This window comes from Rhipicephalus sanguineus, chromosome 2, assembly GCF_013339695.2.
Source record: "Rhipicephalus sanguineus isolate Rsan-2018 chromosome 2, BIME_Rsan_1.4, whole genome shotgun sequence".
Lineage (NCBI taxonomy): Eukaryota > Metazoa > Arthropoda > Arachnida > Ixodida > Ixodidae > Rhipicephalus > Rhipicephalus sanguineus.
Window position 1 is genome coordinate 118,827,521 of NC_051177.1, and position 13,105 is coordinate 118,840,625.

Genomic DNA, 13,105 nt, shown 5'->3' on the forward strand with positions numbered 1-13,105 from the left:
TCTAAACGCGAAGGCGCCTAAAGGCCTCTAAGATTCGCGCGCACTATCTCGGAGGCAACGACGCACCGTTGATGGTCGCGCAGCGCGCATGCCCGCGCCAGCGCGTGACTGCCGCGTCTTCCGCGACAGCGCGGGCAGCACCTGTTCGTACCTGTGCGCTAGCGTACGTTCGTATCAAACGTCGGGGGGTGCAAATCGGTTCGCAACAACCGTACTCCAATACATTGCAGGCTAATGGGCCTTGGCCGGGACCACAGAAAAATTCGTATCACCCCGAAATTCGTACGAGCCGTGATCGTATCACCGAGGTTTTACTGTACATAATGAATGGACTAACGAAAACGGAAGAACAGTAAACATCCACGGTCGGAATAAATAAACAAGGTTATGTGGAAACATATGAAAACAAGGGGAAGAAATTAGGCGAAGTGTTAAAGACATATAAAAAGCTCTTCATTGAAGGATTGATAGCTTCCCACAGAATTGAGGACAATTTTATTACAAAAAAAAAAGTCGAGCATCAATCCCGATCGTTTCAGCGATGTTCCACAAATTGTACTACTACGGCCACTGCCGCTTCATTTTTCATTCATTTTTTTTTAGGGGCGAAGCTCCTTAAGGCGGCACCCGTTCGTCCCTCGTAGTCGTAGTAGTGCGTAACCAGTCGTAACGCTAGTACCAGATCTTGACCTCCAAGGTGGTGCCGGTGGGAGATTTTTCCTGTGCGTTGTTGAACAATAAAAAATTCGCAGCGTGCGCGTTAACTAAAAGCCGAATTCTTCAGTATCTCATTCCCCATTAGCAGCCATTGGCATGTTCCAGTAGGAAACGTTAGTAGAAGTAGAAGTGTAAGTGTTAGCTAAAAGCCGACTTCTTCTGTCTCTCATTCCCGTTAGCAGCCATTGTTTACCTCCAAGGTAGTGCCTGGTGAGATTTCTCCTGTGCGTGATTAAACAATAAAAATTTTGTTCAAAACGCCGTTGATTGAGGAAATAAACCAACGAAAGACGCCAGATGTTTTCTAAAAGCAAAACGAAAGAACGCCAGATGTTTCTAAAGCAAAACGAAAAGACGCCAGCTGCTTAACGAAAGACGCCAGATGTTTTCTAAAGCAATGGTTTTCTAAACAATGAAAATTCACAGCGTACATGTAAAATTAAAGTGAGCTGCAAGTCGTCATAACTCATCGAGCCTTTAGTATAAACGCGCCCGATCTCACGTCGGTGATGATGTACTGGGCAGAATTCACGGAAGATTCACGGTTTACCGATGAACCTCCGCAGCTTCGCCCATTCATCATCATTCACTCCGTGGATATGCTGTGATTTTTTTTTTTTTTAGATTGCAGTCAGTCGCTCACTGCTTCTGGTTAAGCTAACGCATTCTGGCCTTGATTCTTTAGTTGTGAGCATCTTGCACAGTTTTATTCGTGTTTGTATTATGTTACGTTACCATGAATGACCAAACGTCTACTTTGCATTAGAAAAATGTATAGCGGCGTCCTTCAAAGGTCAGCATGAGGGCCACTTCATTTTCTTTGTTTCACTTTTCAATTCGAAACTAGTCTTTCTTTCTATATGCCGATGAACAGGGGCGTAGCCAGGGGGGGGGGGGAGTTCAACCCCCCCCCGAAATTTTTCAGTTTTGCTTGCGTATATATACACGCACACATACAAACGCACGCACGAACATACATAAAGTATGGTTGAATACCCCCCCCCCCCCCCGAAAACAATTTCTGGCTACGCCCCTGCCGATGAAGATATTTCAGAGGAAATTCATATCTTCACCCGCCACGGTGGTCTAGTGGTTATGGTGCTGACCCGAAGGTCGCAAGATCGAATCCCTGCCACGGCGGTCGCATTTTCGATAGAGGCAAGAATGCTCGAGGCCGTTGTACTTAACTTTAGGCGCACGTTGAAGTACCCCAGGTGGCCGAAATTTCCGGAGCCCTCCACTACGGCGTCCCTCATAATGATATCGTGGTTTTGGGACGTTAAAACCCTGCAATTGCTATTAAAACCACACTTTCGATGACAGTCGCGGAAACAGTCAAACCTGATTTCTTTTCGTTTTTCAATGGTTCAAAAAAGAATGGCCTCAAGTTGAACGTTTGCGAAGACCAAAGGCATGACTGTCATTAGAAAATCAGTAAGTACTCAGTTTTCTTATTCTGTTGATTCTGTACTGTTACGTGAGGCCTTTTGAGATCTGTGATGTACGCGTGTACTCCAATAAAAATTTTCTGTTCAACCCACAGAGTACGACTCTAGTATTACTCTAGTATGAAACGGCTCGACCGAAACGCTTTGCAATGCGGAGTCTAATCAATCTCCGCTCTGCCTGCAGAATATATCATAAAGGTTTAATTATACAACGCGTTTCTGCAAGTTGTACACAACGTGGCTTCCTGAACATAAATACACATCGGCACTCTGGAGGACATTTGTAAATCTAATCAGTGGCACCATATAACGGGTTTATAAAAAGTTTCCAAGCATATATCATACCCACATTCATAAAAACGTCTTATACTATATACGCTTGATTTGTTCGCAAGAGAACGTTCCACCGAATTACGATAGATGACGACGCGTCGTTACCGAAGGACACACCGGCCAACTAAAAAGTGCAGCATACGAAAAGAAACCTACATGAATTTGTCCCCAGGTCACCACCGACGACTGTACTCGCCGTTATCGTTCCAAGTTGCAAGTTTATATATATATATATATATATATATATATATATATATATATATATATATATATATATATATATATATATATATATATATATATATATATATATATATATATATATATATTGTACTGGAAATAATGGGTAGTGGGGATCTGGCTTGGAAGGAGAAGACGACGACGAGATTATTCATAAAAGCTACGTTTTCCCAAGTGTACTCAATCATAAAACAATAATAGAATTTGATGATATATTTCCAAAAAATGCTAAACTATTGCCTATTAGATATTTAAACGGCTTGTTGAGCGACCACCTTAAGAGTCTACGGATAAGTTCAGTCATAGCCACAGATGCCTCCGTTGCAGATGAGAAGGCAGGAGTGGGCATTTATTCAACAGCTTTAAACTGGTCCTTTTCTCTTCGACTGCCCGATTTTACGCCAATATTCCAGGCAGAATTAATGGCAATTATTCTGGCATTGCGCAAACTCCCAGCATCTATTTCTTCAGTGGTTATATTGACCGACTCTTTGTCAGTTTGCACTGCTTTGACAGTACCAAAGTCATCGAGCTGCCTGTCAGAATTATATACATATATGCCCAATCATGTACGTATTGTCCGTTTGGTTTGGGTACCAGGTCATACTGGAATAACTCTAAATGAAGCAGCGGACACATTGGCGGCGGCATCAATTCAGGGCCCGGTCTTGAAGGTTCTAAGACCCTCCTCCCAAAATACTATCGCACGATTTCGATATTTTTGTATTCGAGAGGAACACACACGATCTTCTGTTCTAAACGGGGCAGACTTTCAGCACCTTAGGTTTCCATGGCATAGTTCATGGTGTGGCACAAGACAATTAGAAGTTACGTTAACTAGATTGCGATGCAGAATTCCCTCTTTAAATTTTTACTTACACAGGCCTGGTTTTGTTCCTTCCCCTCAATGTTGTTATTGTTCGCAAGCAGAAACCATAGAGCATTTTTTCACTGAATGTCGCAGATATCAACATCTAAGGCAAAGATTTCTTGAACCTCCTTTCCGAAAACTTGGGCTTGAGCTTTCCGTAACGGCATTACTCTCCCTGGGGGCGTCGGCACTGGGTCACTGCAACAGGGACATATGTGAGGCAGTAATTAACTATATAAACGAATCAAAAAGACTGCCATGCTAATATTTCTAGTACACACCGGTGATTTATTTATTTCATTTATCGTTCATTATTTATTTAATGCTTTTATTTAACTAACTCTTTCTCTTCCATTTTTTTTTCTATCTCTTTAGCATTCAATTGGGAAACCGCGAACACAAATAACATTTTCGCTTACCTAAAATTATCTCTTGAGAATTATCCTTTTTTTTTTCTCCCCCCCCCCCTTTTTTTTTTTTTTTTTCACTCACACATCCTACTGCCGCACGATTCGTGGCCGATCCCCCGTGGTGGGTTGTGCCATTCCTCTAGGATCAACCAACCAACCAAGCTACGTTTCGGTGTTGTCCCGATTGTCATCTCTCGCTGCTCGGCTCTACCATCTGAGGGCTTGGTCACCCAGAACGCCTCGTGACATTTGGTGGAGCTGCGGGTTACTTCCAGACCTGGAACTCCGAAACCGGACGAAGATGGTAGAGCCGAGCAGCGAGAGATGACAATCGGGACAACACCGAAACGTAGCTTTTATGAATAATCTCGTCGTCGTCTTCTCCTTCCAAGCCATATATATATATATATATATATATATATATATATATATATATATATATATATATATAGAGAGAGAGAGAGAGAGAGAGAGAGAGAGAAGAGACACAACTAAGCGGTTGTCTTAATTTTATTTGCCAACGGTTTCGACCGGAGGACCGGTCTTCGTCAGGGCTTATGAGGACCGGTCTTCGTCAGGGCTTATGCTTCGTCAGGGCTTTGCTCATAAGCCCTGACGAAGACCGGTCCTCCGGTCGAAACCGTTGGCAAATAAAATTAAGACAACCGCTTAGTTGTGTCTCTTCTCTTCCCAAGTACGTTTGGCCCATTGGAAAAGCTTCTTCAGTATATATATATATATATATATATATATATATATATATATATATATATATATATATATATATATATATATATATATATATATGTGTGTGTGTGTGTGTGTGTGTGTGTGTGTGTGGTGTGTGTGTGTGTGTGTGTGTGTGTGTGCGTGCGTGCGCGGTGGAGAAATCTCCCTCCACCGCAATACGTCCTTTCTAACGCACTTGAAGCAGTACAAAACCGCGCAGCTCGCTGTGCGTGCGTCTACTCAGACTATACTCATTCCACACTAGCGTTGCAAAAATAAAATCGGGAGCGCGTTTTGTAACGTGGAACTAAGACGCCTTAGAACTGTAGTTGTGCCTTTTTCACAAGTTTTATCATCCCGCTCTTAGGTCCGCATTCACGAACAAACCTTATCCTTATCTCACCTGAACCTTATCCTTACACCGTGTGTTATGAGGGCACAAAAACGATAACAGGGTAAAAGATAGCTACAAGATTGGTTTGTGAATGCCGACATACTTTATTTATCAAACGCACTAAAGGCACAAATACGATAAGGAAAATGCGAGATAAGAATATGGTTGGTTTGTGAATACGGGCCTTAGCACCTCGTTAATCTTGCCTGTTGACGCACGAACCATACGAAAGCGGTGTGTACACACCACCGGCACAGAACTGCTGCGCACCTATGCTCCTTCTTTGTGAAGACTGCAATGCAGTGTACTGATACGCACTACCCAGACGCTGTGCTCCACTCCGCCCCACATGCCTTCGAGACTTCCACAGAATCATCGTCACTAAATAACAGCCCATACTTCATGTAAAAACCCGTAGTGGGGTATTTGAGGTATTAATAAATAATAAATAAACAAAAATGCTATGATTTTCGTTTGTTTCGTTGGGCACAAGCTCGCCCAATAAAGAATTCAACGCTTAGGAGGCCATGTTCACAACCGTGTGCCAGTTTACATCCAAACATGTTGTCAAAATAAGGAGCGTAATTCGTTGTATCCGAGTACACTATAAGCGAGCCTGCCTATCTATCTATCTATCTATCTATCTATCTATCTATCTATCTATCTATCTATCTATCTATCTATCTATCTATCTATCTATCTATCTATCTATCTATCTATCTATCTATCTATCTATCTATCTATCTATCTATCTATCTATCTATCTATCTATCTATCTATCTATCTATCTATCTATCTATCTATCTATCTATCTATCTATCTATCTATCTATCTATCTATCTATAGGTGAATTTTCCGCCGAGTTTTCATTGACAAGATAATAATCAAAGGGCAAATTCTACTGCTCCCCACTTACTTCATATTATGAACAAGACGAGCACAGAGGCGTAGCGATTTCATTCAAATATATACGCGGCATACAAATGCACATACGTTTCAACGGCGCAACCGACCGCTTCCTAATCATTTCTCTTTTTTCTAGAGTCATTTACTTATTATACACGTCATGCTGAGTACTTTGCAAGTAATGAGCGCAGCGCAAGGCAAAGACACGGCTCCATTGACCCAGACACGTAAATGCCTTAATCGTTTCGTTTATGGAACCGCAGTTGGTCGAGGTACACGCGCACGGCATCATGGGGCTTTCTGATTGCAGCTGTACATGTGTAGGTATCCATATAACTCTATAGCCTTGCGATCTTTCGTTTCCATAATTGAAGGGCGCTGCCGCGCATGGGGCCCGTAATGAAGCTGTTACGCCTGCCTTCCTTAGTCAATTTATTCATGTCAAAAAACGTCATTCAGGTCGTTCAGCGAAGACGTTCCCTTTCCACTTAACCTCTGAAAGAAAAAAGAGATAAAGAGAGAGTGAGAAAACAGTCGATATCGTTTCCGCAATCATTACGAGAAAAACAAAAAACGACAGACAAGCGTCACAGAGCAGTTCTTTTGTTTCTTTTCTTTTGCGCTTTTTTTTTCATCCCCACGTTTCACTTTATTTTGTATACACTGGACGAAGCAACAACACGTACGTGCGTCGTGGGATGCGTTACAGACGAGCCTTTCCGTTTCGCCGCGTCTTGGCGAGATCGCCCATGCGTGCCTGTATTCCGCGACCGCAACGCGGTAACCTTCTGTGCCTGCAGTCGTGGTCGTCTTTGCTGCCGACATCGTTGCGTTGTTTCTCGTCCACAAAGAAGGAAGCCGCTTGTCGTAGCGTATACAGCTCGTTTGCGATCCCATACAGAGATTTAGTTCGCGCATAGCCGCAACGCCGATCGTATTCGCAACATTGTTGTCATTTTACACAGTCCTCTGCGGTTCAGAGACCATCATAAGGCATCGTAGTGCCGCCGTGTCCCTCATAACGTCGTCGCCAATCGTTGCCGACGTAAAAAAAAGAAAACGAGAGTCTCGAACTGTCGTTGTGTGCGCCAGCCGATGAAGGAAGGGTTCGTCATGACGTCCAGAATCCGTTGACGGAAAGCGGCGTTCGATCTGAACAGTTGCGCGGCGAGCCAAATTATCTTGCTACGGGGACTCTTCCGGTGCGCGGTCGCATTTTTTGCAGCTGTGTTATAGGCCATCGACACGTGAAAACTAAAAAGCGTTTGACGGTTTTATGTAGAGCGTTCCGACGCGCGAAGAGGATAACGTCAAATGGCGTCCAAGGTAGCGGCTCTGCTCTGCAATGTGAAACTGGGATCGGACGTCATCAACAATGACTCCGTTGTCGCGAGCGGCAACGTCAACGCTTGCTGCGCGCCTTCGAGACCGTATGTGCGCGACTGCAAGCGTGCCCTCGAGGATCCCGAGAACTTCTGGGCCGAGACGGCGGCGAGGCTCACCTGGTACCGCAAGTGGGACAGGGTGCTCGACCTGTCCAGGAAGCCTCGGGCAAAGTGGCAAGTGCAGTTCGACGCAAATCTACGCGGCGTACGTTGCCACGTAGGTCGTTAAACTTACGAATCAAGACGCTCAGAGCGACCTGTGTGTTTCAGCCTACATAAGCCCGGCTGAGTATAGAATTATCGTTGACCTGAGTCCGAGTGTTAAAAGCCTAGCTGAGTAGAATTCTGGTGATTTTCAGGCTGGCTGAGCTTCTGCTTGGTAAGCCTGAGTCCGAGTAAGCCCGGCTGCATAGAGTTATATGGTGAGGTAAAGTCTGAGTAAGCTCAGCTGAGCAGAAATTCGGTGAGCGTGAGTCGTATTGCGCTTGGCTGGGCAGAAATTTAGTGGGTCTTGGTCTGTGTTATCCCCGCAGAGTAGAGTCATGATGAGTTTGAGTCAGAGCTAATGCGACTGAAAAGAATTTCGGTGTGAATCCGAGGGAGCACTGCGCAAAAGAATATTTTATTTATTTATTTATTTTGTTTATTTAGGAATACTGCAGGCCTTAAAAGGCCCAGGCAGGAGGGGAAAAGTCCAAACAAAAGTACAAAGTGTGCAAGTATCAAGAATAATATACAAGGAGGATCTATACAAGCAACAACAAAGTTAATCTACCAGCAAGTAAACGAGCATTAAAACGAATGTGATACAAAGAAAAATAATATACAATATGAGAAGATAAGCAATACATAACTATCTAATCAATGTACAAAGGAGTAGCAAAAGAAATAAAGGAAAAAAAATACTGGAGCACTGTATTGAAAGAGGAAGGGCTAGATTGAAGATGTAATGGATGCGATAGAGACGGTGTTGCTGAATGTACTAAGAGGTAGGCTATTCCAGTCGGCTACTGTTCGAGGGAAAAAGGAATACTTAAAAATGTTGGTTCTGGTATTGTAAGGCGTTAATGTGGCAGAGTGGCGATGTCTTGTTCGGCGAGCAGTGAGAGGCTTTATGTAAGGTTTAGGAGAAAAAGACAATTTATTATTATACAGTAGGAATAGAAATTTAAGCCTGTGAATTTTTCTTCTTAGTTGCAAGGACTGAATGTTGTGTTGAGTCATTAGATCACTTGAAGAGTCACTGGAGCGATATTTAGAAAAGATGAATCTTACTGCTTTACGTTGGATCCTTTCTAGCGCATCGATGTTAGTTTTAGTGTAAGGATCCCATACGATAGCTGCATATTCAAGTTTAGGACGGACAGGAGAGGTATAAGCGGCTAGACGGGTCTCGGCAGGAGCATGTTTTAATTTGTGTCTGAGGTAGCAGAGTTTTTTGAAGGCTGAGTCGCAAAGGTAAGAGATGTGGGAGTTTCAACTGAGATTATTAGTTATGATGACACCTAGGCACTTATATTCCTCAACCTCTGTAAGTGACATGGATGCGAGATTATAAGTAAACGAAAGCTTATTAATTTTTTTGGTGATTTTCATAAATACTGTTTTATCAATATTAAGCTGCATGTCCCAGCGTTCGCACCATGTCAAAATTTTTTGAAGGCTGCCGTTTAGGGTGATTTGGTCTTGCTGGCAGGTGATTTCATTAAAGAAGTCATCAGCGAATAATTTTATCTGTACAGGTTCAGTAGTAGGGTCAACTATGTGATTAATATATATGTTAAATAATAAAGGTCCAAGAACACTTCCTTGGGGAACGCCAGAAGTTACGGGAAGGTCACTCGAAGAGCAGTTATCAATTGCAACAAATTGCCTACGGTTAGTGAGGTAAGCAGAAATCCAATTTACTAGGTATGAGGGAACGTCCAGATGAACAAGCTTTTGGATTAGTTTCGCGTGTGACACGAGACCAAACGCTTTCCTAAAATCCAGAAATATGATGTCAGTTTGTCCGGATTTGTCGACAACGCTAGCGAGACTGTGAATTACAGTAGTTAATTGGGTTACAGTGGAGAGGCCCTTCCTAACACCATGCTGCATAGGAGTTAGAATAGCTCGATCATCAAGGAACCTTGTAATTTCGTTAGCGATAATGTGTTCTAAAAGTTTACAACAAGAGGAGGTTAGTGATATGGGGCGGTAGTTTTGAACTAATGATGGATCGCCTTTCTTTAGGATCGCAATGACACGAGCAGATAGCCAGTCGTTCGGAAGCACTGCTGAAGATAGTGATGCGCGAAAGATGATAACAAGAAAACGCGATAGCATTTAGGCGTATCTGTGAAGAAACACGTTTGGTAAGTTGTCAGGCCCGGGTGATGATATTGTTTTTATATTCAAGAGCATAGAAAAGACGCCAGGCAAAGAAACAAAACTAATGTCATCTTTCACCGATGTGCGATTCATGCAACGGGGAACAGACGAGTTTGAGAATATACTATTAAAATAAGCATTGAAGTGAGCAGCGATCTCTCGTTTAGCGACAACAGGATTGCCCTCGTGCATAATATGGTCGACTGGTTTACATTTTTTGCTGAGAAAGCTCCAAAACTTGTTGGGAGCAGTTCGGATGAAGTTAGGCAGGGTAAACTGAAAGTAACGAAGTTTAGCTGCCCTAACAGCCTGGTTTAATTTAGCTTGGTATGGTACGATTACGTCACGAGAAATACCCCGTCGTCTCAGACGTTTGACTTTTCTCTTCGCATGCACAATCTCACGGGTCATCCAGGGAGTAGGTCTGGATGTTTTTTTTTTTTAGTTTTTCTTTTTAGCTTTTAGTTTTTTATATTTTTTGAATGAATCTGAGTAAGTCGCGTTTAATTTGCCGACCTGTGGTGAATACAGTATATATATAGTCCGAATCCCTTTGAGAAGCACGCTTCATCTGTTTAGCCTCCGCTTCGTTTTGTTTTGTGCGAATGCCATACAGTCATACAAGATTATAGAACCCGAGTAATAAGCGTGGACTGCGGCAAGTAATAACGACCCCTCCTTCGCGCTTGAAAATGACGCTTACCTGAGCGACTGGTGTAGTTAACCATAGCTGGATAAACCGGGAGGCCGCAAAACAGCAACGTAGGTACGGTGTTTGAGGTCATACCCTTTTCTCTACTCCGATATCCGAACTTTTGCGTCCTTTAATGCAGTGTACATGATCCGGGCAAATTATACCACTGTACCTGATCAATCAATCAATCAATCAATCAATCAATCAATCAATCAATCAATCAATCAATCAATCAATCAATCAATCAATCAATCAATCAATCAATCAATCGTGCTATAAATGAATGCTGGCAAACCATTGTGACCGATAACTATAAATCGAGAATTTCAAGTCGGCGGCCCTTCTAATACAAGTGAGGCGTCTAAGTGATGTCGATAGGACACGCTAGCTTCCTGCAGATAACACTTATATACCACGACCAACAAATGTGTCAGCGCACGCGCAATAAAAGTTGCACCATAAAGTGAAGAACGCATGCTCGCGCACTTACGTTCGATATAGTTCACGGAACACGCGCGTGGTCATTCTGAAATCTATTTCAAGCAGGGGCGTAGCCAAGGAGGGGGGGGGGTCAACCCCCCCCCCCCCCCCGAAATTTTCAGTTTTGTTTGCGTATATGTACACGCACACATACAAACACACGCACGAACATACATAAAGTATGGTGGAAACCCACCCCCCACCCCGAAAAAAATTTCTGGCTACGCCCCTGAGTTCACGCATCGTACTGTGACAAACGTGCTGCCTTCGGACGAGTGAAACCATGAACTTACTCCTGCGCGATTTAATTTCATGTTTGCAAGTCCTCAATATGCAAGCGTTCGAGCGGTATCGAATCAGTCTGTGCGCAGGTAATAGAAAACGTTTAAATTGGACTTTCCCTCATCAATGGTCTTAGTGAGGCGAAGACTGCTTTAAAAGTTAGCATATCTAAAAATTTTAAAAGAGCCCTGCAACACTTCTTGTACATGGTCCTAAAATGCTGTCAATTGGTAGTCGATGATCCTGCGAGCATGTGAGCCAAACATTATAGCGCGGCACGCGGCATGGAATTTACAATTAAATTTCACAGTCAGCTAGAAATCGCTGTCGATCACACTGTGACGAATTCGCCAGGAAAGTGTAAAAACGGCTGCGATGGAGCGAAGACGGGCGGAATTCCCAATATAAGGTTGTTCGCTCTCTCAGGAGGGAGCCGCGCTTCGAGTAGCAGTGAAGACCAGACGCCATTAAACAACGCGTCATTCTTGCAGCGTTGCCGACCATGACATTTGTTTTCGCTCAATCATCCAACGTGGAACTCGCAATGACGCCAGCCACTGCAAATGCGCCGCGAAGCAAAAAAAGAAAAAAAAAAAGCTCGCAAATATAGATTCACCTTCGTGGAATTTCATTGTACTAATAATTTATTTCGCTTCTCATTTTTTCCTCCACAAGCAGACAGAGACTAGAATTCATTGAATAAATTCGTTGCTGCTGAGCCCACGCTAGACTTGTTTACTGAACTCGTGAAGGACGCTATTTGACACAGGCACGCCACACTGTCCTTCTTTTTTTCTGCCTATCGTTATTGAAGTCTACTCGTTGAATTATTAGTTTTGTAAAACTGTTGTACATTTTTCTTGTCTAGATCTCTTTTTTTTCCCACTGAGGGTATATTCTGTGGTTGGCATCACTTTTTGTGCATTTCATTTATGTATCCGCTCCCATTCCTGTAATGATCCCCGTGGGGGATTGGCAACATTTCAATATAAATAAATAAATAAATAAATAAATAAATAAATAAATAAATAAATAAATAAATAAATAAATAAATAAATAAATAAATAAATAAATAAATAGGGCAAAGGAGGCGGGGTACGCCCTTGTAAGTGACGCGGTGCCATGGTGCCGGCGCATAGCAAAATGCAAGCAACGCGGGAGGACGGGGCATTGCAAATAAACGGAGGTGTAACGCTATCTTCTGCAGCCCGTAAGGGAGCACGACTGAGCGTATAGGGAGATTAAAGAATAGAAGACAGATGAGTTACGCAATTTGAATCAACGTGCGGAGTGCGCATCCGCACGCCTGCAGCGACCTCCATCGGCCACGGCGTCGAAGGCCGCGCCCGCTATTGATGGCTGCTATACAGAACCTCAGTAATGGGATAGTGGTCACTACATTCTGCGACCCATAAAAAAAGCAAGGTGCAGTGTCTCCCTTATGGCCTGGGGGGGGGGGGGGGGGGGGGGGGGCATAGAGATAGATGCAGGACAACTTGGACAAGCGTTGAGCAGCGCTTGTCCTGTTGATTCTTTTCCTTCGTCCCGTCTTTTATTTCACGGTTAGTATGAACGTATTTCAACTAACCCAGTGCCTCCTGCATTGGATGCGGACGCTGTACCATTTCACCATCGCTGCGTCTGCACGGGGAAGGGAACGAAGTCCACCTGCGCACGCTAGTCGAAGGAAAAAAAAAGGGAAAAGAAAATGTGGAGGGGGGGGGTTGTGTTTGCGACATCATTCAAAGCCCGCTTTCTCACCCTTTGTCCTCTTTCTCACTACCATCATTTTCTTTTCGTTAAGCCTGTTTCACATGTGAGCGACTGAGCGGCGGGGCCCACG